Source organism: Poecile atricapillus, chromosome 20, assembly GCF_030490865.1.
Source record: "Poecile atricapillus isolate bPoeAtr1 chromosome 20, bPoeAtr1.hap1, whole genome shotgun sequence".
NCBI lineage: Eukaryota > Metazoa > Chordata > Aves > Passeriformes > Paridae > Poecile > Poecile atricapillus.
In genome coordinates this window covers 2,048,984-2,076,670 of record NC_081268.1, presented here as the reverse complement: position 1 = coordinate 2,076,670, position 27,687 = coordinate 2,048,984, and the positions used below count along the sequence as shown (strand labels likewise).

At 44.8% G+C, this 27,687-nt stretch overlaps 2 protein-coding genes across 23 annotated transcripts in view; one reads left to right on the top strand and one right to left on the bottom strand.

Annotated features, from left to right (window-relative positions):
* STRBP (spermatid perinuclear RNA binding protein) overlaps positions 1-5,177 on the bottom strand; it is a 73,921-nt gene extending 68,744 nt beyond the window's left edge. For 13 of the 18 annotated variants that reach the window (XR_009279160.1, XR_009279157.1, XR_009279161.1 and 10 more), the window contains exon 1: positions 5,007-5,173. The gene's annotated coding sequence lies outside the window, so the exon portion shown is untranslated. Of the gene's footprint in view, positions 1-5,006 lie in introns of all 18 variants that reach the window. The other 5 variants (XM_058853410.1, XM_058853411.1, XM_058853409.1 and 2 more) reach the window with 4 other exon arrangements.
* The window catches only part of CRB2 (crumbs cell polarity complex component 2), a 60,750-nt gene continuing 35,071 nt past the window's right edge, over positions 2,009-27,687 (top strand). Inside the window, exons 1-3 of one of the 5 annotated variants that reach the window (XM_058853396.1) lie at positions 2,009-4,503; positions 9,117-9,421; positions 13,071-13,142. The gene's annotated coding sequence lies outside the window, so the exon portion shown is untranslated. Of the gene's footprint in view, positions 4,504-5,354; positions 5,466-5,491; positions 6,196-9,116; positions 9,422-13,070; positions 13,143-27,687 lie in introns of those variants that run through there. The other 4 variants (XM_058853395.1, XM_058853397.1, XM_058853394.1 and 1 more) reach the window with 4 other exon arrangements.

Sequence of the window (27,687 nt, the reverse complement as noted above, 5' to 3'; positions counted from 1 at the left end):
GGGTAGCACCAGTTTCTCACCATGGAGTTCATTTACTGCCAAGCCAAATGCCAAGTTCTGCTTTAAAATCTAAATGAATTCTGGTTCATAAGATTTCTTCAAGTTTCATGACATCTCACAGCTACCCACGAGTAAGACTGTTCTTCCCAACCAGATACTCAAACATAAAATTTTTCAATAAAGACAATTTAAACTAAATGCACAAAAAGAACAAGAAGCAGCAAAATTTAATATACTGGCATAGCCATACACACCCCAATTTTATTTTCTTTTTAAGCATACAATTAAGGGTAATTTAATTCCCCTGTGTAGGCATTACATGAAAGAGAAACGTTATTGTAAAAGAGCTCAGTACTGTTGGTACACAAACCTTACGACAGATAAATTAGACCTTAGGAAAACAGCATATAATTTACATTTTGTTATGTCAATCACCAGGAGCATCTTAGGGCTCTTAAATAGCACACCAAACCACAACATAAGGGAACTAATGTAAATCAACACATGTGGCAGGATCACTTAAGTTTCCACAATCCAAAAGATCTGTAAAATGGATTTCATAAGATGATTCCTCTTCAACATCCACTTACACCTTTAAGTTATAAGCAGGTTATGACAATATTTTACTACAGAAGAGTTATAAAGTTTTGCATAGTTATAGAAAAATCAACAACATAAAACCATAAGGGCATGGGGTTTACTAATTAATCCCTGGTCCTCATTATTGGAGAAGCCAGTGGGCAGATGTGCAGGTGGCCCAGAGAAACAGCAGCCTGGCTCAGCTGCAGAGAAAATCCAGCCTTGGGTTAGTCCCAGAGTTGTTGGGTTTAGCAGCAGAGGGACAGAGCAGCCCAGGACCATGCTTTACATACCCTTCACAAACAGCAGAACAAATGACATACTCTGAATTTGTTCTGGGGCTTCCCCTACAGCCAGCACCTGATCCACATTCTGACACCACACAGGAAATTAGCAGAAAGGTCAGGATGTGCATTGCACAGCAGAGCCAGGAGCACAAGGCAACAGACCAACATGGGGTGGGCTCCAAGAATTCTGTCCCTTCCAGTCCATGGTATTAGAGTAAGAGGACCAGAAACATAATTTACCTACTAAATAAAGTCTGAAAATCCAGAGTGCAAGATGTTTACTTGCTCGTATCATTCTTAAGAATTCCTCTGCAGGTTTTTTGTTAAGGGACATGAACTGGGGTTTTCAAAGACATTAAATAGGAACACTGTCCCTCTATGAGCTGACACAGGCACAAACTGTGACACTGTTTTCTGTCATCAGTGCTCAGTGAAAAACTCACACATAAGAAGGAAAAACTACACAACTGCCAAGAACTTCAGAAGTACAACTGGAAAAAATACTGTCTTTGGCCTTGTAGCTTGTATCAATTATTGCTTTTAACAAAAGATCCCAGCAATGCCTTTCAGGTAAGGCTTCTCCTTTCTTAAACATCAAGTACAAAGTTTCTGTTTGTCAAATCACACTGCAAGTACAACAAATGTAGTCAAACTATGGTTTCTACAGAAGGGTTTGAGACTTGCATTTTTCTGTACTTTAAATCTCTTAACAGTTTTTTCATATTGCTTTAAACAGGAATTTTCCTTTTGATTTCCTCACTGCAGCATATTCAGCAGCAAAACAATCTTCACTTGCCAATACTGCTGGGCTACAGCAAATCCAGGACACCGCAGCAGCCAAGTGCTCCTCATGTGGCCGTTGTCAGAAAAGTCCTCGCTCTCCCCAGCCCAATCCAAAGTAAGGTACTGACCCCAAAATGCTGAGATGGTGAGAGACACCATAAACCCAAACTCACCAAGAGCTGGAGGTGAGCCCAGAGAGGTGCAGAGTGACCCTCTGCATCCTCACCACCCCTAGCATCTCCCTCAGCAGCCAGAACATCCCAGCACCTCCCTCCCACCTGCTCTGAGTGCTCCCCCTCACCCAGCCCAGTCTGTAAAATACACAAACTGCCACGGTTCTACTCCTTCCAAATTGATACTTTGACACATTGGCTACTTCTAGGTGTATGTACCTCACCCCAGCCCAGGACAGAGTTCCATGTTTTAACAGACACTTCACCAAGCATGCTCACGGTGGCTTTTTACACACTCAGAAGCTTGTTAACCAGCTAGAGCCTTTCCCACTCCCCCTTTCCAGCCATGCTCTTCAAAGAGCTCTATTTACATGCCAAGCTACAAAGCAACGTGGAAAAACTGAAGCTTTTATGGTTCTACAGTGAGGTTTTTCACAACATGAAGCAGCTTCTTAGACTATTTTTTTTTCATTTTTTTATTTCCAAACAAGATTTCACAGTTAAAAAAAAACAAAAAAAAACTCAGTCCACCCACAGGCTTTTGAGGAACAGTAACAGAGGGGCTTCAAAAGAAGAGAGCTCTGCGACCTTAAGCATTGCATTCTGAATGAACATCCATGGAAAAACTGCGTACAAGTCAGAAACAAGAGTCACCAAAACCCACATATCCGCCAGAGTTGAAACGATTTCTCCCATGTTTAGGTCTGGCATGGCTTGCCTTATGCCATCTTCTATTGTACCTTTCCAATTGCTTACTGTGTTCTCATTTACTTCTGAGCCTTTGGCTTGAAATCAGCTGTGTCTGAAATCCCTTCTAGGACAAGCCACAAAGCCAGTGTTGGTCACTTCCTCAGCAGCACTGACACCAGGGGCTCCCCCAGCCCCCAACACACAAGAATTTCTATGTGGAACCTTTCTCCAGTTCCCCGAGAAATCAAGTCCTAGATTTCCACCTCATATTTAGCCTGTCAACCACACAGAGCAAGAACTGACACTTCATCAGCATCTTCTTTGTGCAGAGATGAAAAATACTGCCAAGAGTTCAGCAGAAACAACGAGTCTGGATGAAGAGCCTGTGCAAATAAAGCCCTTTATAAAACCAGGACTAACCAAACTCGCAAGACTGAAGATTCTCTTTGAACTACAAATGCCAAAGGAGCACCAGACTGGCACCATCAGTGATGAGATTCTGAGGAACACAGAACTGAAAATATTAAACCCTCACTGTTAGCAATCCTACCCCCTCTTCTCCACATTTCTCCCTGCATTCCACACAACATGAAGCAAAGGAAAATGGTTGGAAAGCTCCAGACAGAAGAAAATTATACATGCCAAGAACTTCCAGGGACAAGTCTAACTTCCTAAAAATGACCAGGAATTTAGTAGAAGCTTCAGCCAGCTGCAATCTGCTGACAGATTTCTCCTTCCTCTTTACACTGGCAGGAAATAACTACAACCCAGCTTGTACACCTTCCATGGAAGAGGTGGGCTCGGTAAACTCTTGGAAAACGTTCTTCAGAGAGAGAACAACGACCTTGAGCAAACACAGAAGTACAGCAATGTAACCTCTCCAGGGACACTGCCAGGCCTTCCTCGCTTGCCATTCCAAAAGTTTTGTTTTAAGGCCTCCCCTCCAAGTAGCCAGCACTGCTCCATACTCCTTCCTTTCTTCCTCTCTGCCACCACTGCTGCTTCCTTTGGGTCTCAAAAATGGTTACCATGTCTTTAAAAATCAAAGAAAACTAGACCAAGTTTGCAAACAGTCCTTTCTTCTCCATTCCTTCTAAAGATGTTAAAGTATTCTGCATGAATGGAGGAAATTATTTTAATTTTCTGTTTTTACCCTAGAAGGCCAGGCTTCAAATGTTTGCTGGAACACAAGTATTTTAATTTAAGTTAAATAGCCCAGCTATTTTAATTAACTTACAGTTTCATAAACATTTTTTGGAACTGGAGATCTGAAATATGTGACATTCTTCAGAATAATCCCCACTTAAATCTTTCTCTGCTTTAACCACATTTAACATTTCTGAGTTGTCACAACAAAGTACAGTAAAACTTTTAAAATCTGTTAACAAACTAGAGGACACAGATACAGAAAAAAATTAATTCCAATGTATCTAGGACCCCCACGTTATAAATTTGCTCTTCTGCCATACCCTGTGCAGGAACTGCTTGGAATACTCACTCTCTTATTTCTGTAAATCACAAGGCACCCTTTTCACAGCCACGTAAATAAATAATAAGACATTTAGCCAGATAATGCATATTTCCACTTTGACTCAAAACTCAAGTTTTGCTCTACTCAGCGGCAGGCATGTGATTCCCTGGTTATCCCTTCCACGCTCTCACTTCCAGAAGGAATAGTGGGTTAATGATTACAAAATCCAGTGCAAAGCAAATACAGAATGAAAGACGGGAAAAAAACCCAAACAAACCATGGACCATAACACTCATGGTGTGCTCGGAGCCAGGAGCCTGCCCGGGGCCCGGAGGGACCGGGCTGCCCCGCGGGGCCGGGGCGCGGAGGGCGCTGCACCGACCGCGCCGGAGCGAACTCCGGGTCCCGAGCCCCGGCTGGAGCCGCCCAGCCCGCACCTGGCCGGGACCGCCCGGGGACAGCGCGCACAGCGGCGCTGCTGCGCACCGGCCCCGCCGACAGGTGCGCGCCCCACGGACAGGTGCGCGCCCCACGGACAGGTAACGCGCCCCACGGACAGGTAACGCGCCCCGCCGACAGGTAACGCGCCCCACGGACAGGTAACGCGCCCCTCCGACAGGTAACGCGCCCCGCCGACAGGTAACGCGCCCCGCCGACAGGTAACGCGCCCCGCCGACAGGTAACGCGCCCCGCCGACAGGTAACGCGCCCCACGGACAGGTAACATGCCCGACCGACAGGTAACGCGCCCCGCAGCCGGCGGAGGGGCGGCCGCCCGCGCACGGCGCCGCCGAGCCCCTCACCCCTCCCCACCGCCCCCGCCCGCGGCCCCTCGGGCGCGGAGCCCCCCCCCGCCCCACCGCGCCCCTCCGCGCGCGCAGCAGCGCCCCCCCCTCCCGCGCCGCTCCCCGCGCCGTGTCCTGCCCTTGCCTCCTGCCCGCAGTGCCCGGTGCAGTGGGAGGAGCGGTGCCCGGGGACGGGCCGCACGCTGCCCCGACCCCTCCCCGCCGCCCGCCCGCCTCACCCCGCTCGGCGCCGGCCCCGGCGCTGCCCCGCGGCCCCGTCCCGGCTCCGCGGCCCCGTCCGGCTCCTCCGGCTCCGCAGCGCCGAGCGGGGCTGCGCACGTGACCGCGCCCCGCGCCCCCATAGGCTGCGGCTGCCGGGCAACGCGCGCCCGCCCCTTCCCTGCACCTGAGAGCGCCCTACGCCAACTGCGTACGGGGCGCCGCGCCGCCCTGCGCCGGCTCCGTAGCGCCGCGAGCCCTGCTGTTTCCTGCAGGCCGGCGCAGCCTTACGGAATCGGCGTAGGGCGGCTCGGCCCGCCCGGCTCCCCACCTGCGGCCGCTGCTCTCCGCGCGGTCCCGCCCGGTCCCGCCCTCCGCTTGGGGAGCGGCGCTGCCGCTCGGAGCGCTCCGCGGCCGCGCGGAGCGGGAGCGGCCGAGCCGCACCTGGAAACGCCGCTTGCGTAGAGCTCCTCCGAGAGGTCGGTGTGTGTTACGGACTTTCCGTAATGTCGTCAGCGCGGGCGCCGCACCTGAGGGCTCCCGCCGCGCAAACGGCGTAGGCGCGAGCGTGCCGGGCGCAGAGTGCGCAGCGCTGAGAGCACGGGCCGGGCAGGTGTGTGAGGGCAGGGCCGGCTCGGTCCCGGCCGCGCCCGGGGCTCCGCGGCGGACACCGGCAATGCGGCGGCACCGGCGCTACAGAGACCCCGGCCCCGGCCGCGAGCGTGAAGAGCTCCGGCAGCCCCGGCCCCGCCGGCTGAGGGGGGCGCGGGGCAGGGCTGAGGGGAGGGGGCCAGGGCAGGGGTGCGGCAGGGCCTCGGCCCCTGTGTTTTATAAGGGGGTTAATATCCGCCTGCCAAATCCAAAGCGGTGCAGGAAGAGCAGGTTCCTAAACTGAGTTGACGAATAGGGTTTCCATTTGAGCGGTTGATCTTGTGGAATCGAGGACAAATCAAGGTACCTTCATGGTGTGTTTGGGCAGGTTGGGCTGCAGAAGGAGTGTGGTGGTCAATCATTTCCATATTTCTCTTCTAGAGATCAAGACTGAAAAAGACAAATGGGTTTAAGTTAGTTTTCAGTTCCCTGCAATAATTCTTCCCAATCCCAGCCAGGTGGCTGTTCTAGAGCAGATGGGCACTGCAGTGGAGGTGGAGAGAGCTCCCAGAGCTGTTCATCGCACTCCAAGGCAGCCCTGATGAGCAGAACCTTTAGGTATGAGGAGAGAGAGAGGGTAGAGTCTGATGGATTTTCTTTCTTCTTTGTATGTGTGTTACATAGAACAGTTATAGACTTCATAATCCTTCAGCATTCCATGTGCTTCAACACTCAAATGGCCAATACAGTCACTTGAGTGCTTCACAATTTCTGCCAGATTTTCTAGGTTAAGTGCCTTTTCAAACTCAGCTTCCAGTGTACAAGTGCATGGCAATCATATTGAATATCACTTTTTATACTTTTCAAAACTGGTTTTATACAGGCTGTGAAGATGAAAGACTGCGGAGCTTTATTCCAAAATAATCAGTACACAATGTGCTGTGCTGAAGCAGCCCCTGAGGGAACTTTGGCCAAAGGCTGTAGGATCAGGAGATTTGTGGTGCTGAAGTGAAACAGTAACTTTCATTCAAAAGGGTGATTTCAGCATTAAAGTGGAAGTGGAATGCACGTGTGCAGTAATAACTTTACATGCAGGGAGAGGTCCACCTTGTTCCAATTAGACTTACATTTTGTGTACTCCTTTGCAAGCTTGTGGCTGAAGTGTCACCCTGGTTCTGAGCAGTAAGACATTGCTCTGCCTTTGTAACAGACTTTTATCTTGTCATGCTTGAGGATTGAAAAGAGAAACAAATAGGAGAAATCTCAGTTACTGCTTTCAAGTCTTGAATCGAGAGATTTCAAAGCGATGAATGAATTTAGCCAAATCTCCTGTGTGACCTTAAAATATTTGTGTGGGCCTTGTAAAGAGGCAGAAGATAATAGCTGGAAATCAAGGACTAGTCCAAGGACTAAACATGAGAACAGTTTTATCTGAAATTGATTGCATCAAATGGAGACACAGCACAAATACAGCCTGGAGAAAGGCTGCTGGGGGATGGTGGGATGGGAAGGGGCAGCTGTGAAATGAGTGGCTGTGCAGTGCAGCTGGAAATGTAGTGAGGAGGGGAAAATCTGTAAGAGATGGCACCTCTGGTAGTGAAGTTATTGCAGAGGTACAAGAAGGATGTTTTCAGCTGTGGTCTGAGTGAAATCGTGAATTTTTCTGCTGTGTTCTCCCTTGGGCTAATGATTTACCAAGGGCAAAAACACAGAGGAAAGGGGATTGATGGATTAATTTGGAATACAGGAGATTGGAAGAGCTTTGGTGCTGCAGTACAAGGATATACATTTAACAAGGAAAAGAACATCTGAGGCTTGGAAAAAAGTTAACATCTGTCTTTAGGCTTCGTGGAATAAAAAGGAAGAAAATTGAACTTATAGCTCCAAGTATTGTCAATAAAAGATGGGGATTGAATTATACCAAAAGCAACATGGAATTGAGAGTTACCTTGGTGAAAGTTTAAGTAGCTAACAATAATTATGTTCCTTCTTGGGACAAAATACTGGCATAGAAATAATGATTTTTTCAAAGTATATAACTATGATGGAAATAATGCATGTTTCCTACAGATTTTTTTCACAGAAATAGTTAAGACACTGTCGTGTGTGCTTGAATGTTACCTGCACCCCTCAGACAAACGAGGGGCCCTCTGTGAGGAGTTGCTGGTTGGTGCCAGTGAGAAGGTTGGAGTGAGGCAGGCACTGGGGCATGCAGTGTTGGCCCCAAATGCTCCACTGAGCACTAAGTGGCCATTAGCTACAGGACAGGGGAAACCCCTACCTGAGCAAGGATGAAATGCAGCCTGTCAAATTTCAACTGTTTGGTATTGTTTACAGACAAATGGGAATGCTTGTGTATTGCCCAAGGGAAGAGGGATTTTTTTCTTGTTATAACTCAGAAATCTCTATTTGAGACTTAGCATTGTCCAGTGACCCAGTTCTTTACGAGTTTCAAATTCTGCCTTTAGACATGTACTAAAGTTAATGGGATTTGTGCAAAGATAGCTGAGGACAGACTTTGAATTGTAAAAAATAACTTTATGTGCATGTATTTTAAAAATCTTCATAGAAAAAGCTGTCTTTACATGGGAAATTAGTCTCATGAGATTGATATAGCAGAGAGTTTTATTTTGAAAAATCCTTACAAGATCTCAGGCATAGAAGGGAGAGAACTGAGCAGGTAAGTATCCAGTGTAGAGGATACTTAAAAACTGAGATTTTGTGCTGCAAAACAAAAGATGACACAATTTATGCTGGCAGTCATTTGTGTACCTAACTCTTTACCAAGTTTTACACAGTGCTTCCTAGTGTCTGTTGCAACCCTGAATGATTCTCTGACTTTGAGCTAGAGCAAAGGAGATAAAATGGTATTGGAGGAAAATTAGACACCAGGAGAGGAGGAATCACACCATGAAATGTTGCACAGGGCTCCTCAAGTCCCAGAACAGGCTCTGCAGGGTAACATTTCAGAGATCTTTTAAGCAATAGGGATGAGGATCAGCTTGAAAAGCAAGCAAAACTGGAACTAAGGAAATGGGAAATACTTTTAGGTTATGACTAATGCAATTATTAGAGCGGCTACTGCAGGCACTGTGGTGGATTTAGCTTCAAATAAGAACAGAAGTTATGCCATGTGTGATTGATTCCAGGTTGGGTTACAATTTAGAAGTGCAATTAGTGAGTCATCTGTTACTTTATATCAATTATTAAAAACAACAAAGGTCTAGGTTAAAAAAAAAGTGCATGTCTCAATATGTGCTGTTCTACTTTTTAATTTTCTGATTTCACTTTCTTGTTTGAGGTGTCTCAGCTTTGCAGAGTTGTGGTACGGACTGTTCCTTAAACCAGCACGTGAATTGCTCTTGAGCAAAGCAGCGCTCACCTGCCAGCCCCTGTGGTGTGGCCCTGTCACACCATCCCACCCTTACCTGCTTTGGCCAGAGCCACCCTGGGACAGTGTCTGTGGTGACCTGCAGGCCAGCAGGTTTCAGCTTCCTAAAACATTTGTAAACATGAGTGCTTTAATTTTATTTTTATAGGTGCTGTTTAGGACAGAGTGCAGTGCAGCTCGGCATTCCTGACAGCTCAGTTGTTGTGCAGACTGTGCTGCCCTCAGTGCTCTGGTTGTGTTCTCAGCCCATCTGGCAACTGCTGAATGTGTAAAACTTTTCTTCTGGTGGCCATGACAAAACTCCAAGCAGTAAACACAGCTTTGAGGGACAGCACCTGGCTCCACGGGAGAATTGATCTGACCCAACAGAGCGTTCCTCTTGAAATAAGAAGGCCTGGAAGCAAATGATATTACCAACCTTCAGTGGGCATTTAATTACAGTTTCTAATTAAGGTGATGCCCTATATGGTCGTGTGAAATCTCCTGAGCTGTAACATGGTGTAACATGACATATCAACATGGAGTGTTGGTACTTCATCTGAACTTCAACATTTCTGTTGTGAATGAAAGTGTGCCTGTTGTGCCCATGGGAATGGAGGACTGCAGCTGGGTGCAGGACATCTCTGCTGTGTGGGAAAAGGGGCAGGAAGAAGGTTCTAAGGTCCTGTTGTCACTGAGCCTGTGGGGTTGGCAGTATTGTATGCAACAAGTTGGACACTGCAATTTAAGGGTGTGAAGTTGCAAAGACTGAGCACTGATCTGCAGCTCTGCTCTCTTGGCATGCCTGGACTGTGTGAACAGACATCCAAAGCAGGACTGAACTTCAAAGAGCTTCACAGTTTTCAGTCTTTATCGTTTGTAGTACACATTTGAGATGTGATTCTGTGATCACCGAGCCTTCCCAATGATTGTGGTTGATGTGGTTTGCACTTCTGTGTTACTGCACTTGTAGACATGCTGAACCAATCTGGAAATCAGCTGCTTTTTCCATTTGTGGGTAGGACATGATCTGTGTTTATCTCATATCAATATGAGATAAGTGTTTTCATTTATATCAGAGGCAAACAGATAAATATTTGGGGGTATATGTATATCCTTTCTAGAAAAACAGAGATACAGTTGTAAGGATTATTGTTTTGGGGAAGAGTGTGATTGGACCAGATAAAGGATGACAGGAGTTTGGTACAGGTCCTTAGACAGATGTATTAGGGTGGGTTTTTCCTTTTCCTTTGAAGTTTAAGATTGAAAACCTGCCATTGTTCCAAAGCAGAAACAACTTGGGTGGCCTTTTTATCACTAATAGGGAGAGCAACTAGGCAGGACTGACTCCACTGAAAAGAGGCTCTGTCATACAAGAGGTTTTCCAGGTCAAGATTAAAAGCAAAACAGCTCTCATCACATGAGCCTTTGTACTGCACCCATATTTTCTAAGTGCTGTTGGCTTATCTTTAATGTTTATGCTGCTATCAAAAATAAACCCAGCTTCTGTCTCCCCGGGTGTTGTATTCAACATCAACAGTGAATAGCCTTTTTCATTCCTAAATGCTAATTTCCTTTCTGGTTTCAATCTGTTTCTGGTACAAAAATTTTTTGTTCTCAGTGGGTTTGGTTTCTTCCCTCTTTGGTTTTTTAACTGCATGTTTTCTCCTTCCCAAATCTGTTTCTGTTTTGGTAGTCAGTATTTTTTTGGTGGAAGCAGTAGCTGAGTGTCTATCCATGACCCTGAAGCCTAGAACTTGAATCAGAGTTTGAGTGCAGCTGACAGCACAGTTATAATAATTTAAAGAAAAAAAAAAACCAACCTTTACCAAGATTAATTTTTCATCAATAGATTGTGGGGTACTCTTAGAAATAATTGCAATTGTCTCACTTTGAACTGTTGTCAGAAATATGGTCTAAAAATCTTGCTATAATGAGAATTTTAGTTCTAATGAAGTAGTGTTATAACTTCATCATACTAGAGCCAGAATTCAATGGCAATTGGAAACTGCTCCCAGGCAGCACCCTTGGGATAAAACACTGACCTTGCTGAAGCTGGTGAGGATGTTTCCTGAAGGCACCAGTACCTGAACCCAACACTGAACGTGGCTCAGATTGTCGGCCTCATGTTGACTGTTGACCAACACGCTGCCCCATGTTGGTTCCTCTCCAAGTGGCTGAAGCTCCAGAGCAAACAGAGAAGGTCCAGCATGCTGAAGCCTGGAGGTGACGGACGGGTGTTGACCAGCACCAAGGCCTCTTTGCAGTCTGCTGTCCCCTCATGCTGCACAGACTAGAAGTAACCTTTCTATATTTGAGACTCTTCACTCCATGTACCCATGGAGCTGCTACTGAGCTAAGCAGTTTTGTCACATAATGTGATAATTGGAAAACAGATCTGCAACAGATACAAGTCATATTCCAGACTTCAGGCATGTACCTCAAAATTTCATCAACTCTGATATGCCAAAATGTTGTCTAAATGTGGATATTTAGTAGCTGGAGATGTCAGTGAGCAGTGACTAGCAAATGAGCTGTGCTGAAACACTAAGAAAGATTTGTGTCGTAGGAGGTATGGAGACTGCAATGCTGACTATCACTTTTGAAGTGTCTCACATTTCTCTCAAAGGGAAAATTGAGCCCACTCTGTAACAATGGTGGACGGCCCAAACGTTTGGAAAAATAGTTATCCTTGTGATAAGAATTTATAGTAAAGGATCTCCCAGGGTTTTCTTGCCCCAGTGCAAGTCCAAAATGGTCAGATTAGACATTTGAACAGAAATGTGCCTGGATTTTGGGGAGAGTATATTTTACATGTACTTTCCTATGTTCAGTGTAGCACGTGTCAGTGTGGAAATGCTTCTTTACACAGAACGTTGTCTTGGCTTCCTACCTTAGAGTAGAAGCTTCCTGTCACATCTTTGATCTAAGTTTGCTTGCATTAAGAGTGTGAAGTTGAGCACTGTTGATGTATCTTGTATCCTGATTGTTCTTTTTGTTTTAATTAACCTGCCAAATAGTTTTAATATGTGCGTGTAGTGCTATCCTATTTGGCTTTCCTGTTACAGGTGCTGTGCAGTTCTGCCTCATGCTCTGGTGTTCAGCCTATCAGTTAACTCAAATAAATGTAAAAATTCTATTAGATGCAAGTGTCCACAGTGCTATAACTTTTTATTTATCCTGCTTGTTCTTTGATGACCTAAATTATTTCAGCTCTAATTACTTATTTAAGAACTATTGATCTCTCAGGTTTTTTTGTGGGAGGACTTAAGGAATAGTGTGTCTCACAAGCAGCATTATAGTTGCCTGCAAATTAAGGCAAGCAGACAGACTGTAGTAATGCTGTAGTAACCAGCTTATTTTAGGTGGCTTATTTTAGGCTAAGTTTTATGTGAAATATCTGTGCACTCATTTAAATGCTGAAGAGCTGGGGTTCCTGCAGTCCTGAGAGCACAGCTGTGTGTCAGGCAGCAGTTGTGTCCTTAGTGGAAAGCCCCCCAGTTGTGTTCTGAAGGCATTCAGCACTTGGGGCCCTTTGCTAGAAACCTGGAAGCTCAGGTGCTGGGGCTTTTAACCTTCTCTGTCACTGTGGTTTGTAGTGTGTAACACTAAAATCTCTAAATTCTTCTGTGCTTTAGTTCATCCTGGCTATGAAATGGGGGATAGTGGGGATTTCCTGAAGGTTTAGAGAGCTTGCTTCATAATTTGTGTTTGTTGCAGATATCATTATCAAGGTTTTGTTATCTGCAAAATTAAAGTATTTTTAAATTATAGGGAAATGTAAAAAGTGAAAGCCAAAGGAAAAAAGAGATTCTGCTGTTTCCTTTCGGTTTTGCTGTGTTGTGCATCTTGCAGTTAGTCCCAGCCTGTGTTAGCACTCCCGCTGGATAACGATCTGCCCTCCTCCCAAGGGACAGCACAACGCAGGCAAAGCTGCTCCTCTCTTCTGTGCTCACTAATTGATCTCTGGCTTGGCCACTTCCAGCAAGGTCACAGAACTGGCAGCTACAAAAACTGTTCCGTGGAAAATTTAAAGGGGAAGAGTAGAAGTACCTAGGATGGGATTATATATGTTTTTTTAATTCATAAACAATTTATTGGATCCTCTGTTTTGTTTCTGCAGAAGTCTGAAAGGACTTGAGGTGAAAAGGACTGAGAGCAGAAGATTGTCCATTGTGACCTGTTCCTGCAATTTGTGAGTGATCCTTATCCTGCAAATTGCCCTTTTTTCACTTTGTAATTCCATTTTTATTAGAACACAGCAGGAGTATTCCTATTCAGATCCTGTGAAGGCAAAATAATTCCTAAGCAAGTATAGCGTAATCTTCACAATTTTTTTTCTTTGCAGAGGGTTTCTCATGCTGGCCTTGAAAGGCATTCATACGTTTGGGTTTTGTTTTCTTTTTGCAGAAGTGCTTGAAATCATTCATGCTACTTCCTCAGAGCTGACTCTTGATTAGTTCAGGTGCTTTACCATTAGAAAGGCGATGGAAATGTGGAGTTAAGAAGCCTGGACAAGCACCAAGGCCAGGCTGTCAGCGAGGCAGTGCCGTGGTGCCAGTCCCTGCCATTGGCACAGCCGGGCCTTCCTGGGGCTCTCTGTGCTCACCAGGGAGGGCTCCCACAGCCCTGCCCAGCCCACTGCATGCCTGGCCTGAAGCTGGCTGCCCTGCTGCAGGGAGCAAACACAGGCAGAACTGCAAATACAAACATGCATTAGCACAGCCAAAGTGCTCAGTTACTTGAAAAGCAGAGAACTGTACAGGGTTTGAATAAAGGAAATGGGCCAAACTCTGTGAAGTCAAGGCTGGAATACTGAGGGCAGAACGAAGCTGTGCTGCATTATTAGGGGATTCATGAGTGGTGTGGCAGAGAGGGGAAAAGGGGCTTGGTTAACCTGGTGTGATCTAAAAATACATAGAATGTGCTATACAGAGTCAGCTGTTGTAGCGTCTTTAAAGGATAAAATATGCAGCTTTCTCTGAAGTGGGGGGTTGGCAGGGTCTCACAAAGCAGGCGTTCAGAAGCACCTTGTGTTCATTCACGTGATCCACATCACAGTGAGTAGCATACACTGTCTTTGTAGTTGCTCTCAATAATCTGGTAATTGAATTAGCAGCTAAATACTGAAAGATTAGACACCATATCTTTGGGAGAGGAGTGTAGAAGAGAGCCTAACTTGATTATTGCATCAAATCAATTTTGTCTTCATTGTGAGTTGAAGCAAATAGTTAATGGTTCAGAACTTCTTATGCTCCTTCTGTTGCAAAGAACTCTGCCAGTTTTTGGTGTTTTAACTCTCGTGTGAGACATGATACCACAGAGAAGAAACAGAAAAAAAACTAAATTGTGTTAAATTGTCATAAGCCCCTGAGCTGGTGAGTTGGTTTGATATTGCTTATTCCACTAGAACTCGAAGCGATTAATTGAATAAACATTTGTTTGAGTCTTTAATTTGTCTATAAATATGTATAGTAATTAATGAGGAGGCAAGAAATCATCTTGAGAGTCACCTTGAGCAGAGGATAAGCATTCCCGGTGCATTCCTGGGAAGCAGCGCTGTGGTGAAGGTACCCAGGCTCTGCCACCGCGTGGCAGCTGCAGCTCAGTGCCGGCCGGGGCTGGCTGCAGAAAGCAAAGCTGCTCCCGCTCAAGGGAAGGTCACTGTGCCTCAGGGAAAGACAAAAGCACAAATATTCCTCCTGCAAAATCACACCTGGAGCTTCAGAAGTTTTCCCTGCACAAACCAAATGTCGGCCTGGGTGTGGGGATGCACCTGAAGTTGACGGTGTCTGTTTTCTGCACGAAACTTGCTTCAGGGTGTAGTGCTTTGCCCAGTGCAAGGCACAGTCTAAGGAGGAGGTGAGGTGGAGGTGGAGAGATGTTCTTTGTCGATGTCTGGCTATGGAAATGCATAAGAACAGACCAACCTGTCAAACTGTCTCAGAGGATTAATCCTTTATCCACTATCACTTCTCTAAATAGTGTGTATTTATTCACATATAATATATAATTTATATATTATTATATATTATATTATAATAATTTATAAAACATATATTTGTATTTATTTCACATATAATGCACAACTGTGCATTTAAAGTGAAAAATAGTAAAGAGAAAACAAAAGCAAATGGAAAGAAGAGTATGGAAGTAAGGACTGAATGTGGGGTTTTTGTACTCATGCATGATTTGTGTATGTGTACATTCATTATAGATCCAGTATAAGTAGCAATGGCAGAACTTGAGGTAATGGTTAGTGTTGGCTAATGATACAATGATTAAAGTTGACTTTTGTTTCCAAGGGACCTTACAGGCAGATTATATGGCATGGTAAGAGGCGATTAATGTCAGTACCTCACAAAAATCGTGAAGGTGTAAATATTGACTTAGAGTAGCAAAACCAGTCATTACAGTCAACAGAATGGTAAAACCGCAGATTAGACAAATGCCATACATTACAAAGCACTGACTGATATGAAAGGTATGATCTGTATTTGAACACTTGACATTAAGTAAGGTTTTATAGGTTTAAAGTACCTATGGATTACATTATTCTTGAGGAGTACTTGGGCTAAATAAGCACAGCGGGCTCTAGGGTAAGTGCTCACCAGCAATGGAAGTGTGCTCCTCTGAGGGGGCAGCAGGGATTGCTGAGCAGGATGAGACAGCTCCTTGCCTTGAGAATGGCTGTGCAAAATGTCTGGGAATGGCAGGCTTCCTTAAACTGGAGAGAGCCTGGTGCAGAGCACAGGATAAGTCATGTCTTATCCTGGGGAGGAAGTGCCAGTGCACACTGCTGCTTCCTTCCACCAGAATTCCTGCGTGCCCTCTGCTCCATACATAATTCAGATGCAATGCATAATTAAAGGACTATAAAGCCACACTTACTTTCATGTATTTAAATTCCTTGATGAGCCATAGATGGGTTTTGCCCTGTCTGTGCTTTTGCTTTGCCTGTTTCTGTAGTTTGTTGAAACAGTGGGGACCATGGCCCAGTGAGTCAGCAGCTCCTGAGAACCACTTCCAAAATACTAATCAGTGCCAACTGTCAGGATTAGTATTCTATTAGGAAAAAAGTATAACTATATAACAAAGTCTAATTAATTTGCAGTATCATATATTCACTTCCTCTGATTAATTTGCAGTATCATATATTCAGTTCCTCTGCAACATCTTTGTAAAGTACAGCCTTTTCAAAGCAAAATCCCTAATTTTAAAGGGTACAGATCTCACAGTAGCAGCAAAAAAAGCTCTGCCTTGAATGGCCTAGACTGCCATCCTTCCTAGGAATAGTGTCTGTGTGGCAGCTGAGTGTGTGCAACATCTGTTTGCTCATAGGAGTCTGCAATAAAGACTGGCTTACACATGGAATTAAAAGCAAAAACGTCAATCATACATCTTGAACTTTCTCCCTGTTCCTTTCTGTTCTAACTTCCTTCTCTTTAGATCAGTAGTTTGTGACTGGATCACATGATGGTATTTCCAGTACTTCCAGTGCTATAATTGCTCTGTGTGGAAAGCATTGCTGAGGTGCCCTGGGCCTTTGCGTTTCGAACATTGGATGTGTAACATTTTATATATTTAATCACCATCAAGTAGAGTGTTTGGATCCAAGCTATTTAGAGCAACTGTCTGTGCTATTGCAACCCACTCAGGGCCCTGAGGGAGACCTATGAACAGAGAGAAGGCTCAGATTTCTTTGAGTAATTCAGTATTGCCAAATACTTCGGTTTGCTACAGCTGCTGGAGAAGTATTGGGAAGATCTGTTCAGAGGACATGGTGTTAGAAAAGATCTGTTTAGAGATTCAGGAAAATGCTGCTGCTTTCTGCTCTGAGCACCAGAACTGCGAAGAAAACATAACTTATGTTGGGTATGAGGTAGAAATCAATATCTGAAACATTCTTCAAAAACAGAATTGAAGGCTAACATCCTTTTAAGCTCGTGGCACGAAGAGCCTCCTCTTTGCTTGAGCAAGTTACTGTTTACAGCAATTTTAATAAAGTATCTCCTGGCAAAAAGACGAAGTTGTAACATCTCTAAACCTTTAAGAGATGAAACAGTGTCCTTCAAAATCCACACTGCTCAGTTAAACCTTGCTGGCATGTGTTGTGACAGGGATACATAGTCTTTGATAGACTGTATTGAGCCTTTTTCATTTTATCTTGATAATGTTTAGTTCCTTCCACTTTTGGGATGTTTTTCTTCTGTACTTTCCCTTTGTTTTTTCTCCTCCTGGAAACAAATAACCCAAAGCATTATTCTGTCACTTGGCACCTCTCAGGAGCTCAACTACTCAGAATTTGCATGAACACTCCTGTAATCAGTTTAATTCTGGGGCTGCTTCCAACACCAAGCTGTGGGTCTGCTGTGCTACTGCTGTAGCCCTCACCCTGCCCAGTGCCAGGACCTGCCCTGCTCCATGGTGTGGATCCCCAGCCCATCCTTGGGGGATGTCAGATCCTCTGGCTCTGAGGTTAGGTACCTGTACTTATCCAGCCTGAAGTAATTGAGGCATTTTTCTGACAGGTGACTACAAACAGGATTTCACAGCACAAGGATCTCAAGCAGAGGGGCTCTCACTTTTTTCTTTCTTCTGTTTCCCACTTTGTTATGACACCTCCATCTGTTTGCTGTTCCGTGCTTGTATCATTGCTGTGAAAAGATAATGCCATTGCATCTTTTCTTCTCTCACAGAACAGATGACAAAATTTCTCTCAAAGCTTTCATGATCCAGTGGTTTTGACTCACTGGACAGCTGTTATTCAGTACTTATTCCCTCTCTATATAGATTTTCTGACCTTTGACAGTCTTGTGACCCTCACAACCTGCTGGAATGTGGAAGGACAGAGCTCCCTAGGAGCAGGTTCTCCGTTGGCCTGAACCAAAGCCTCCTGTAATTGTTAGCTGTCTTTAATTACTTCTTTGGGCTTTGAGTCAGATGCTAAGTGTAGAAGGCAAACAGTAATTAGGGATCTGTCTGGCTTCTTTTGGCACTCCAACTGCTACCTGATGTCCCATGAATAGCCATTTTTCCCAGCCTTTGAATTGGGATGAATTCATCTGCTTCTCTGCTTCTTCACTGCATATTAATTGATACTTGCATTTATGATACTACATTGCATCATAAAGCAGTAAAAGCCTGAAACTGGGAAAATTTGCAATATGGCAGAAAAGGGAGAGCTTACCAATGTATTTCCATAGTTCAGTCCCTACCTCTGCTTTGGGAATACTTGTGCTGTAGAGAAATCAGCTGGGTAGCACTGAGAAATGCACTTGCAGATGGAAGGTACAGCATGCAGAAACTGTGAGTCTGAGGAGGGTACAGCAAAAGCCCTTTCTGGATCCATGGGTTTGTACCGCCTTTCCTGGGTCTCAGTTCTTCAGCAGCAGGGTCTGATCTTAATGATTCTGCACTGTTGGAGAATTTTGAGTATTCTGTTTCCCAGAGAGGATCCTTAAAGAGTGTGATGTGAATTGTGGAACCTTTTACTTTTCCTGCAGCAGCATGTAATTGTTTGTGAGTACCTTTCCCAAAGCAATTGACTTTAGTTGAAGCTCTTGCAATTGCTGAGTTCATATTGCTGCTGGTGTTAAGCAGCTGTTGGGGCAGTTCCTGTGTTTGCAGTGGCAGAGCAGAGGGGGAGTGCTCTCATGTGGATGGTGCTGCTGAGGACTTGGGGAGTAGCAGAAACCTCCTGACGCTGTGGAAATGCAATCCCAACAGCAGCCCTGGCCAGATACTCCTCTGAATGAGGCTGTGTGACATGAGTGAAGTTTTGTGGTGAGGGCCAGGCATGTCTGTCTTGTTTAGCACAGTGTAGTCTGCTTCCTTCTCTTCAACACTTTGTCTGCAAAAAATGGTGAGTTTTTCTTGTCCTTATTGGTTTTGTGTCTCATTAACTGTTACTCTCTGTGCTGGCATACGTAATGACTGGGCTCTGTTGTGCTCAGCGTTGTCTCTGGTGCGGTTTGATTTTCAGGATATGAGTTTATTTTCTTTCCCACCCGATGGTGGCATAGTGGGCCACAACAGGGAGGGGTCATTAAGGCTGAGTCAATAGATCTTTGTGCATCAGTTGATGCTCAGATGCTACAGCTGCCAGTCCATCCCACAGGCTGCTCCTGCAGCAGGACCTTCTGCAGAGGCACTGCCTTAGGGAAGTGCTGTGGTTCCAATCTGTACTGCCTTGAAAGGAGTACATTGCTCTTGCATTGCTCTCGAGCACTGTAATTCAGAGCATTCTCTGAAAAGTGAAATGGCCAGAGCAGACACAATAACAGCTCCATCAAATATTGATAAAGTAGGATTGTTAATTAGAATAGGGGTGTAGGATTAAAATGTCCCTTGAGTTGCATTCCCCATTTGATGTGAGAGTGTGGTTTTGTGGTCAGGGAGTGGGAAGCTCAGGATAACTGGAATCTTTTCTCGTCTCTTCAATGTGTTTGCTTAATGTCCTTAGTGGTTCAGGGGATATATAATACTATTGACCAGACTTGCTAGAATTCTGATATGCTCCTTTGGTAGCACTGCTGGGACTGAACTTTACAAGGATATCTCTGTTAGTGTATTTTGGTCTGGTTTGTAGCTCATAAAAAAGAAAAACCCCTCTGACCAAGCTGGTAATTTGCAGTCCTGTTGTCCTGGAGTCTTGTCCTCCCTCAGAGAGCTGTGTGTCTTTGTGAGAGGGTGAAAACACTGCCTCAGTTCCATGGAGCATATACCACTGGACCACTTGACCCTCAGGTACAGTGAAGGATAGCATTTTGCTTTTGAAAGTGTGGGTAGTGCTGAACTAAATAGATATCAAAGCAAACAGAATTAATTGAATTTCCCAGTTACACAGCCCTGGTGTAAAAAGGAGCTTTCAATGTCTCCCACTTGAAAAAGACACCACAGGTTAGCTATGAGACTTCCTTTTAGAACAAAGCCCTGATCTGCATCACTAATAACAGCTGAGGTCATTAAAATAGAATTTCCCTTTGAATGTCTTTTGAACAGTATCTGCATTGTCTGTGTCACTGGTGTTAGGTTTTCTTTTCCCACAGTTCTAGTCCATTAGGATGGTGCACTAAGGATTTATTTTCCTCTTAACGTTCTTCCTGGTTCTAATATTCTACCTAGAAGAAGTGGTTTAAACCTGTTATAATTATGCAAGTTCTGTAAATTCATTCTTCCATTCCTGTGCACAAACTGTGTGCTCTTGGGTCCCTCAGAATGTGTCTGTGCAGCAGCAGTTTAACATCCCTGTGTGCCCCAAGGCTCTTTTAGCTGGTAGAACTCTCCAATCTGAAGCATATTCTCTCTTTTTTTTTCCTTTTCTTTCCCCTCTGAGTGTTTCCCTGCTCTCTCTAGAGCCATTAGATGCTCTGACTATGCACTTCAGGAGATCAATATGCTTTTGGCATTCACAGGCATTATTATTCTGAGACTGTACGACTGGTATGTATTCATCCTATTAACATCTGCTCAAAATTCCCAACATCCCAGCACAGCTAACAGAGAATGACCGTGTTGTCCTTGGTCAGGCTCCGTGCAATGGATGTTGACACCTGGTTTATTGTTGGATGGATTCCACTTCCCCTTTTACTTTGTTTTGACCTCATTTCACCCCTGGAAGCTCCATTTCAGCTGGAGATGGATGACTGAACTGGGAAGCATTGTGTCCACTGCTGCTGTGGCAATTCCTCTGTGTTGCTGCCCAAATAAGTTATTGAGCTCCTACATTCTAGGGGCCAGTTCTGACCTAGCAGCGAGGTTCCAGCAGCCCTCAAGGATGTGCCTGTAATGGAAGCACCATTTCTGCAAAGCAGTAGAAAAAGACAAGAGTCTGCTGGGCAGATTCAACAAATCACTGTCTTTATGGCTGATGTAACAGAGGATTATAAGCTTTAAAGTCATGGAAAGAGGATGAACCTTGGCTTTGACTTCAGTGATAACTCTGTGGATATTGGGTGGTGGGAATACAATGCCAGCTTTCTGATTGTAACAGATCATGGCAAGTTAGGAGGGGAGAGAAACAAGGAAATTGGAGCTAAGCGTGTATCAGTGTGGAAGTTAATAGCCAGGAATGGGATTCTCTGTTTTAAAATCCTGTCTGAATGATGTAACCTCTAATGAATGGGAAGAAACTGTTTCAAGGGGAAACATGTGTTGACGTTCCTGGCTTTCCCCCCTGCATTTTGATTGCTTTGGTTTTCTCATTGCTGCTCTCCCAAAAGTTGGTTGCTATAGCAAGAGGTTTGTTCAGATTGTAATGTGCACAAGATTACTTAGGGTTAACTCTGACTAACAAAATAAAATCAAAAATAATCATTTGCTCATTCAGGATTTCAATGTCTGTATGATTCCTCAAGTTAAAAGAGGAAATGCTAGCCCATAGAAGTTGACTTTTTACCTTCTTATGTGAAAGGAAGCTGTGAAATCTCAGAAATACTGGGTATTGGGAGCTGATTAATCTCCATTGCCTGGCCTGAATCAAGGGAAACGCAGAAGCCAAGGGAACCTGTGTTTTAGCAAGCTTTACAGGAGGCAGAAACAGAATTGAAGGAATCTTCACATAGTCTCATGTATTACAAGTGGCAGTGGTTTGTCATTTTCTCAGAACACACACAATCACACACACTCCCCAAATAGATTTTCGTGCTTCTTGGATTCTATTTTCTCCAGCATGCTTGCTATAGTGACCTCCTGTGAAGGGAGACTGGCAGAAATATGCAAAGTGCCCAGAGTCATGCACTAAAAAAGCATTTGGATCAAATGGAGTTTAAATCTTCAGCCAAAGTTTTCCTTTGAAAATCACTGATGTGCCCTTGTGACCCTCCAGTGGCTCACTGAAGGTGTGGGTTAGCAGAGCCAAGGAACCACAGATCGAGTGGACACCGCAGAGCAAAGCTGAGCTTCTGCTGCTGTCTGTGATTCTGGGAAGCTCAGCCATCTGTACTTTGCCTTCCCTTCTGCTCCTAGAGACAGAAAAGGAGGTTTTGCTAAAGTCCTGTAATAGATGGGGACCTAAAGCTGAGTTGGAAGCAAAAAGGTTCATAATTTGCTCAGAGAATGTAGCTAGGCTGGCATATGGACTCAGTCCCAAAGCTAATGAGAGTTAAATTGTTAGGTTTGGGACTTCTGTCTCATAAAGCATTCAGGCATAACAAATGGTGCTGACACACTGGCCTTGGCATGGAAAACTTCTTTAAATATACAAGATGTTGCTTCTTACTGGGGTATATATAAAGTTGGCATGGATGCAGTGAAGTTTCTTGGGGATAAAATGGATAGTGTTCCAATAAGCTGTCAATTATATTTCTTTCCAGAAATGATACATATAATTGGTGAACAGCAAGGCTGGATTCACATTAAATAGTTGATTTAAAGTATTATAATTCTTTTAATATTTTTCTCCATAGTCCTTGGGAGGATTCTAGATCCATCCACTTCAATATTTTGTATACAGCCTCATCAGAAGCCTCATGTGTGTCTCATCAGAGAGATGCTTTGGTGCTTATTCTTGCTCTTACTGAAACAGTTGTAAACCAGATGAAGTGATGCTTCATGGTGCTTTTACCAGTTCTTGGAAAGTTTCTAAATCTATCCACTTGAATATTTGTATACAACTTCATCAGAAACTTTAGGTTTTCTTGGTTTTTGTTTTTTTTTCAAAAGCCATTGAGCAGATTTTGTTTCAGACATATATATTGATGAGCCCCTGTGCACATTCAGCACACAGGTTAGCAGAGCAAGAGATTCAAGCATTTGTGCTGCAGATCAATATCTCCTCTGACAGAAGCCCAGCAGGAGCTCAGTTTGCCTGCTGTTGCAAGACATGAAGTAGAAAATGTGCATAAACCATGCTGGCTAAGAGGAGTGGAACAGAGCTTCCCTCAGGGCAGAGGGAAGTGCTGAAGCCCTTGTCTCTGGTCCAGTTCTGCAAGTAGAAGCATACAAAATACTCATTTGGAGACCATGAGAACAGGCTTGAATGCTGTTAACATTTATGTGAAGATCTGTATTGGTCATTCTTAGAGGTTTGTTAAGCAACCTGACAAATGGCTGGTGATGGAGACACCAGGATTCAACATCCCAGTAAAATGGTGCAGTGTGTGCTGTGGTAATCCCTGCCAGACCCTCTCATCCAAGTGAGAGCAGATCCAGCAACTCGTGCACACCCACTTTAGGTAGGGCCCTTGTTCTGGGGCCTTTGTGAAGTAGAAACAATTGATTCACATGGGAGAAGTAATACTGTGAAGTACTGTGAAGTAATAATGTTAAAACTGGTGTGAAACTGTACTTTCAGTATTTTTCTATTATTTCTAGTATCTCCTAGAAAGGCAGGAGTGTGCCAGCCCAGAATACTGAAAGTACTGGACAATATCCCAACCTTTGAGTCAGGAAACTGAATGTGGGACTGTTCCTTTACAGTTGTCTCTTGCCTTCATACTGGCAAATCTATCTTTAGTTACCTGCATTAGATCTGGAGATAGAACAAGTTTTTAGTATTCATTAAGGTACAAATACACAAAAGTGAGCCCCACATCTTTGGCATCTTGGAGAACAGTAATCATTCCTCAACATTTGGCACATTTGTGGTCTGCACCTATTTTAGTTCCTGCCACCTACTGTGGTGATGATGTCCAGTTTTCCCAGCGGCCTCCCTATGGAGCAGACTGTGCGTGAGGTCTGTGAGGGAAAGCAGAGAGTGCAGCTGGAAGGAAAATGAGGCAGAGCTTGCTGATTTTATGCAGAACCCAAAGGTGTCATTTCCATGTCCGAGATAGATGTCAGACAGGACTTTGAGGCTATACTCATCATCAGAGCTCACTTGGTGCAGCAGAATGTGTTTGTTTTCCAGGTCCAAAATTCCCTGTTTTCCCAGTCCCCTGTTCGGCCTTCCCAGAATAGAAACTTCAGCAGGAGGAGGTTCCCTCAGCCGGGCTGTTCTCCCTCCCTCTGGCTCCGAGTGTCGGTTCCTTTGGTTTTCCCCTGAAGCCCAGCCTGGCTCCGGGGCTCTGGCAGTGTGGAGCTGTGCAGCAAACGCTGCTGATCTGACCTCTGCAGGCTGCTTTGGGGCTGGGAGCACAGACCTGCCCTCAGCAGCCCCGCTGGAAAGCGGCACTTTCCAAATGTGCTGGATCGTTTGTGATAAAAACTTCAGCAAAAAGGCCTCTCAGTAGTCACCATGCCTTCAAATCACCCTCAGATCCTGGCAATGTATTGGGCACATCTTTCCTGCTGTAACATTTTACTGTAGAAAATCTTGCCTGAGACCCTTTTTACATCATTTTGGCTGCCTCCTGTTAGGTGATCAACATTCTCATCTTCCATCTGCTGGAGAGGCCCCTTGGAAGGGATTCACCTCCACCAGGCAGCTGTAAGCAGGGAAGAGGATCAAAGAGCATGAAGCTGACCTGCAGCAGGGTCTCACATAGATCAAAGGGTACATCCATGGTCAGAGCCTCCCTCCTGTGACTTCCTCGAGAGACAACTTGGCAGGAGTGTGGCCCTGTCTTCACCACAGCCTCATCTGTGGGTGTTTGAATGGTTTATGTGTTGGAAAGGAAGACATGGGTGCTGTGCACATGCTGGATATCTGTGTTATGGTCCTTACAATAAGCTCTTTTTTGGGATGGGGCGTGTCATGATGATCTCTGAACAAGCAGCCAATGCTGCAAGCAGAGGAAGTCATTTCAGACATCAGGCAAACATAATCATTCTGCTCTTGTCCTCTGGACTGCCCTCTCCTCTTCCTCAGCACTGCAATTTTATCTGAAATTGATGATCATGCTCCAGGAAATCAAGGCTGTGCCAGAGCTCTGCTCGCCAGTGCCCAGACAAGAACCCTCCTGCTCTGCCTTGTCAGCCCCCTTTTTCCACTGACCAGTGTCACAGGCTCAGGACTCCGGCGTTTATCAGGCAGCATGATTTGCTTGCCAGCAGTTCTGATTAGCAATGATAGGAAACTAAATTTATTGTGTCTAAAAATGCAATTAAGATGTCTCAAGACTGGAAATTTTGTGTGATTTTGCCAGGTTTTAATAGCAACTTTAAGGTTTTGGCTCACAGCCCAAACTCTGCTTTGGCTGCTGTGCTGTGGGGATGTTGCAATGGGTCTTGCAGCGTCCCAAGTGCTGCTGGCACGGTCCTGCAGCAGGTCAGGATGTGTCCAGTTGATCGGGTTCCCCAGTGCTCTGTAACGTTCATTTCTTTCCAGCTCTCTTGTTTTCACACGGGGGCCTTTGGTGACTTTGGCAGTGCAGAAGGGACATCTAGTGGGCTGATAGGAGAGTGGGGACAGTGCCTGTTCAGGGCAGCAGGAGAGAGCCAATTTCCAGTTAGAGATTGGACTCTGGGGAACCCTTGAGCATTACAGCACCAAATTACATTTAAACATTTCAGTGTACAGAATTGGCCTGTGTGTCTGAAGTCTTGAAATTCCAAAAACTGAAGTTTTTAAAAATATTCCTGGCACTTTTCAGCAGTGTCAGAAAGCAGAAGAGTATATGGAAGCAGTCAGGTTTGGCACAGTTTTTGAGTGGAACTGGAAAGTTTTCTCTTTACTGACTCAACTTCCCAAGCCTGCAGCCACTGTTAGTATGGATTGCTTTGTGTAATGTTGTGCCTAATGACCCTTGCATGACAAAGCTGGGACAAAAATCATGACTGATGCTGTTGGCTTCCACTGTTCAATTCAATAAAATAGGTCTGTGCCCAGTGGTTCCAGGACGGTGGGGAGGGAAGGTGAGGCTCTGTCCTCTGTGGCAGTTACAGCATGCACGTGACAGGAGAGAGGAATGGGTTTATTCGTACCACTGATATTTGCCGGCCTGTCACACGTCTCCAGTATCCAATCTGCAGTATTAGGATTATTTTAAGCCCTGTGTGAGGAAAGATTGTGAAACTCATGCGAGTGTACATTGTTCTTTGAATTAAAAGCAGACTTTCACTGAGGTACTTCGGTGTATGGGTCTCTCTGAACTTTTTGTAGAAAGATGTATGGGATTGTTTTGTGACAAATATACAGAAGAGTATAGAATAAGTGGACAGGAAAGTTCTGCTGAGTACCCCAGACCTACTTTCTCATTTTTCCTCTAATCCAGCTTGCCCACTGCTGCCCCGTTTCCATGGCATGCGTTTCCGGCTTGCGAAGGTTCCTGCTTCAGGCTGAGAATAGAAGCCTTGCTGTTATGCTGTCCTTAAATCTCTCATAATGAGTGTTGCACCAAGGAAAGCAGCTGTGTCCTTTGGCTCTAGTTTTAATTCTATGTTAAAGAGCAGATTATGGTGACGTTGGACGGCAGCGATGCGGAGGTAGCACAAACCATGACCAGTTTGGGGAAGGCTTTAGCAAGGATGACTAAGGACTTGGAGCTTATGCTTTAGATAACAAATCCACCCAATTGTGCTCCTTTGGAAATGTAGTCAAGCCTAACAAATCAGGGCCTTAACAGAGTTGCATTAGGGTCATTTAATTGGACTAAGCTGGTTAATACCCACATTGGCTTTTGTATGCCCAGGGGTCCAGCACAGGAATGGTTTGCTGTTTATGCTGTCAAAATCTCATAAAATTGCAACCATCAGCATTGATAAAATTAAATTCTAATGTCCTTACAGGTAGAAAATGGATTAAGGTATTTTAATTATTATAAGGAAGTTGGATGTAACTGTTTTCCCTCAGTCTGGCTAGTGTGCCACAAGTCATGGCTCTGTCCAGGGTTCAGGGTGTGCCAGGCCACGCAGCACAGCGGGAACAGCAGGACCTCAGCTTTTGTAGGATGGCCTCCAGTTTCTGTGGAGGGTGGGGTTTGTCATTCTCATTCTGTTTCATGAAAGCTGAGCACATCCTTCAGGTAGTCCTAGAAACCATAAATTACCATGGATTAGGTTTGTTTTCCAGGTGTTGTGAAGTGTTGCACTACTCAACTTAGAGCAGTGTCTGGCTCAGAACGGTGCTTTGTTGCCATGTTAATTCTGCAATGATTCATAGGTATTTGCTGGGGTTTGGAAAAGGTGGATTGTTGAGAGCATAATTCACACAGGTGAGGAAGAAATATTCTGAGCAGAAAGATTCTGCACATGTCAGTGTTTGGTTACATCCCCTGACAGCAAAACCAGAGTCTAAGGAGACAGAAATGAGTTCCAGATGGTTGTGGTAACTGCAAAGAAACTAATACTGAGGCTGATCTTGAGAAAACAGACAGGACAGCAGAGATGAAAGAGGGGGCAGGGTGGTCCAGATAAGGTTGATAACACATGATATATCATCTTTGGAGCATTCCAAGGCAGGACATTGAGATGAACCATTTGTTCCTGAACTGCAGAGTCTGGGTGGTGGAGAGGCTCTTGCTGTGGCTGTTCTGCGTCTGCACTGAAGGTAATACCCCTGCAGTAACAATCCCATTTCCATGCACAAATCCCACCAGCCTCTGCTGCCCTGCAAGGATGCTGGGATAATGCAGATTACTCTGTAAGATTGCTCCTGTTTTCTGCATCTGTAGCCTAGGTTTGTCTGCACCAATTCCTTGCCATCTTGCGTATTTCTTGTTTAAACTAGGAATTTGTCTGGCATCTTACCTGTGTTCTATTTTTAGTTGTTAGTGAAGGGTGAGGCAATGTACTTAATTCTCATTGCAGTTAGTTTAATCCAATTGTGATGTGGATTTAGAGAGACTTAGTAGGTCTTGGCTGAGTGTGGGCTGTCTTTTTCCAGTTCCTGTCATTAAACAATGCACACTGATAACATT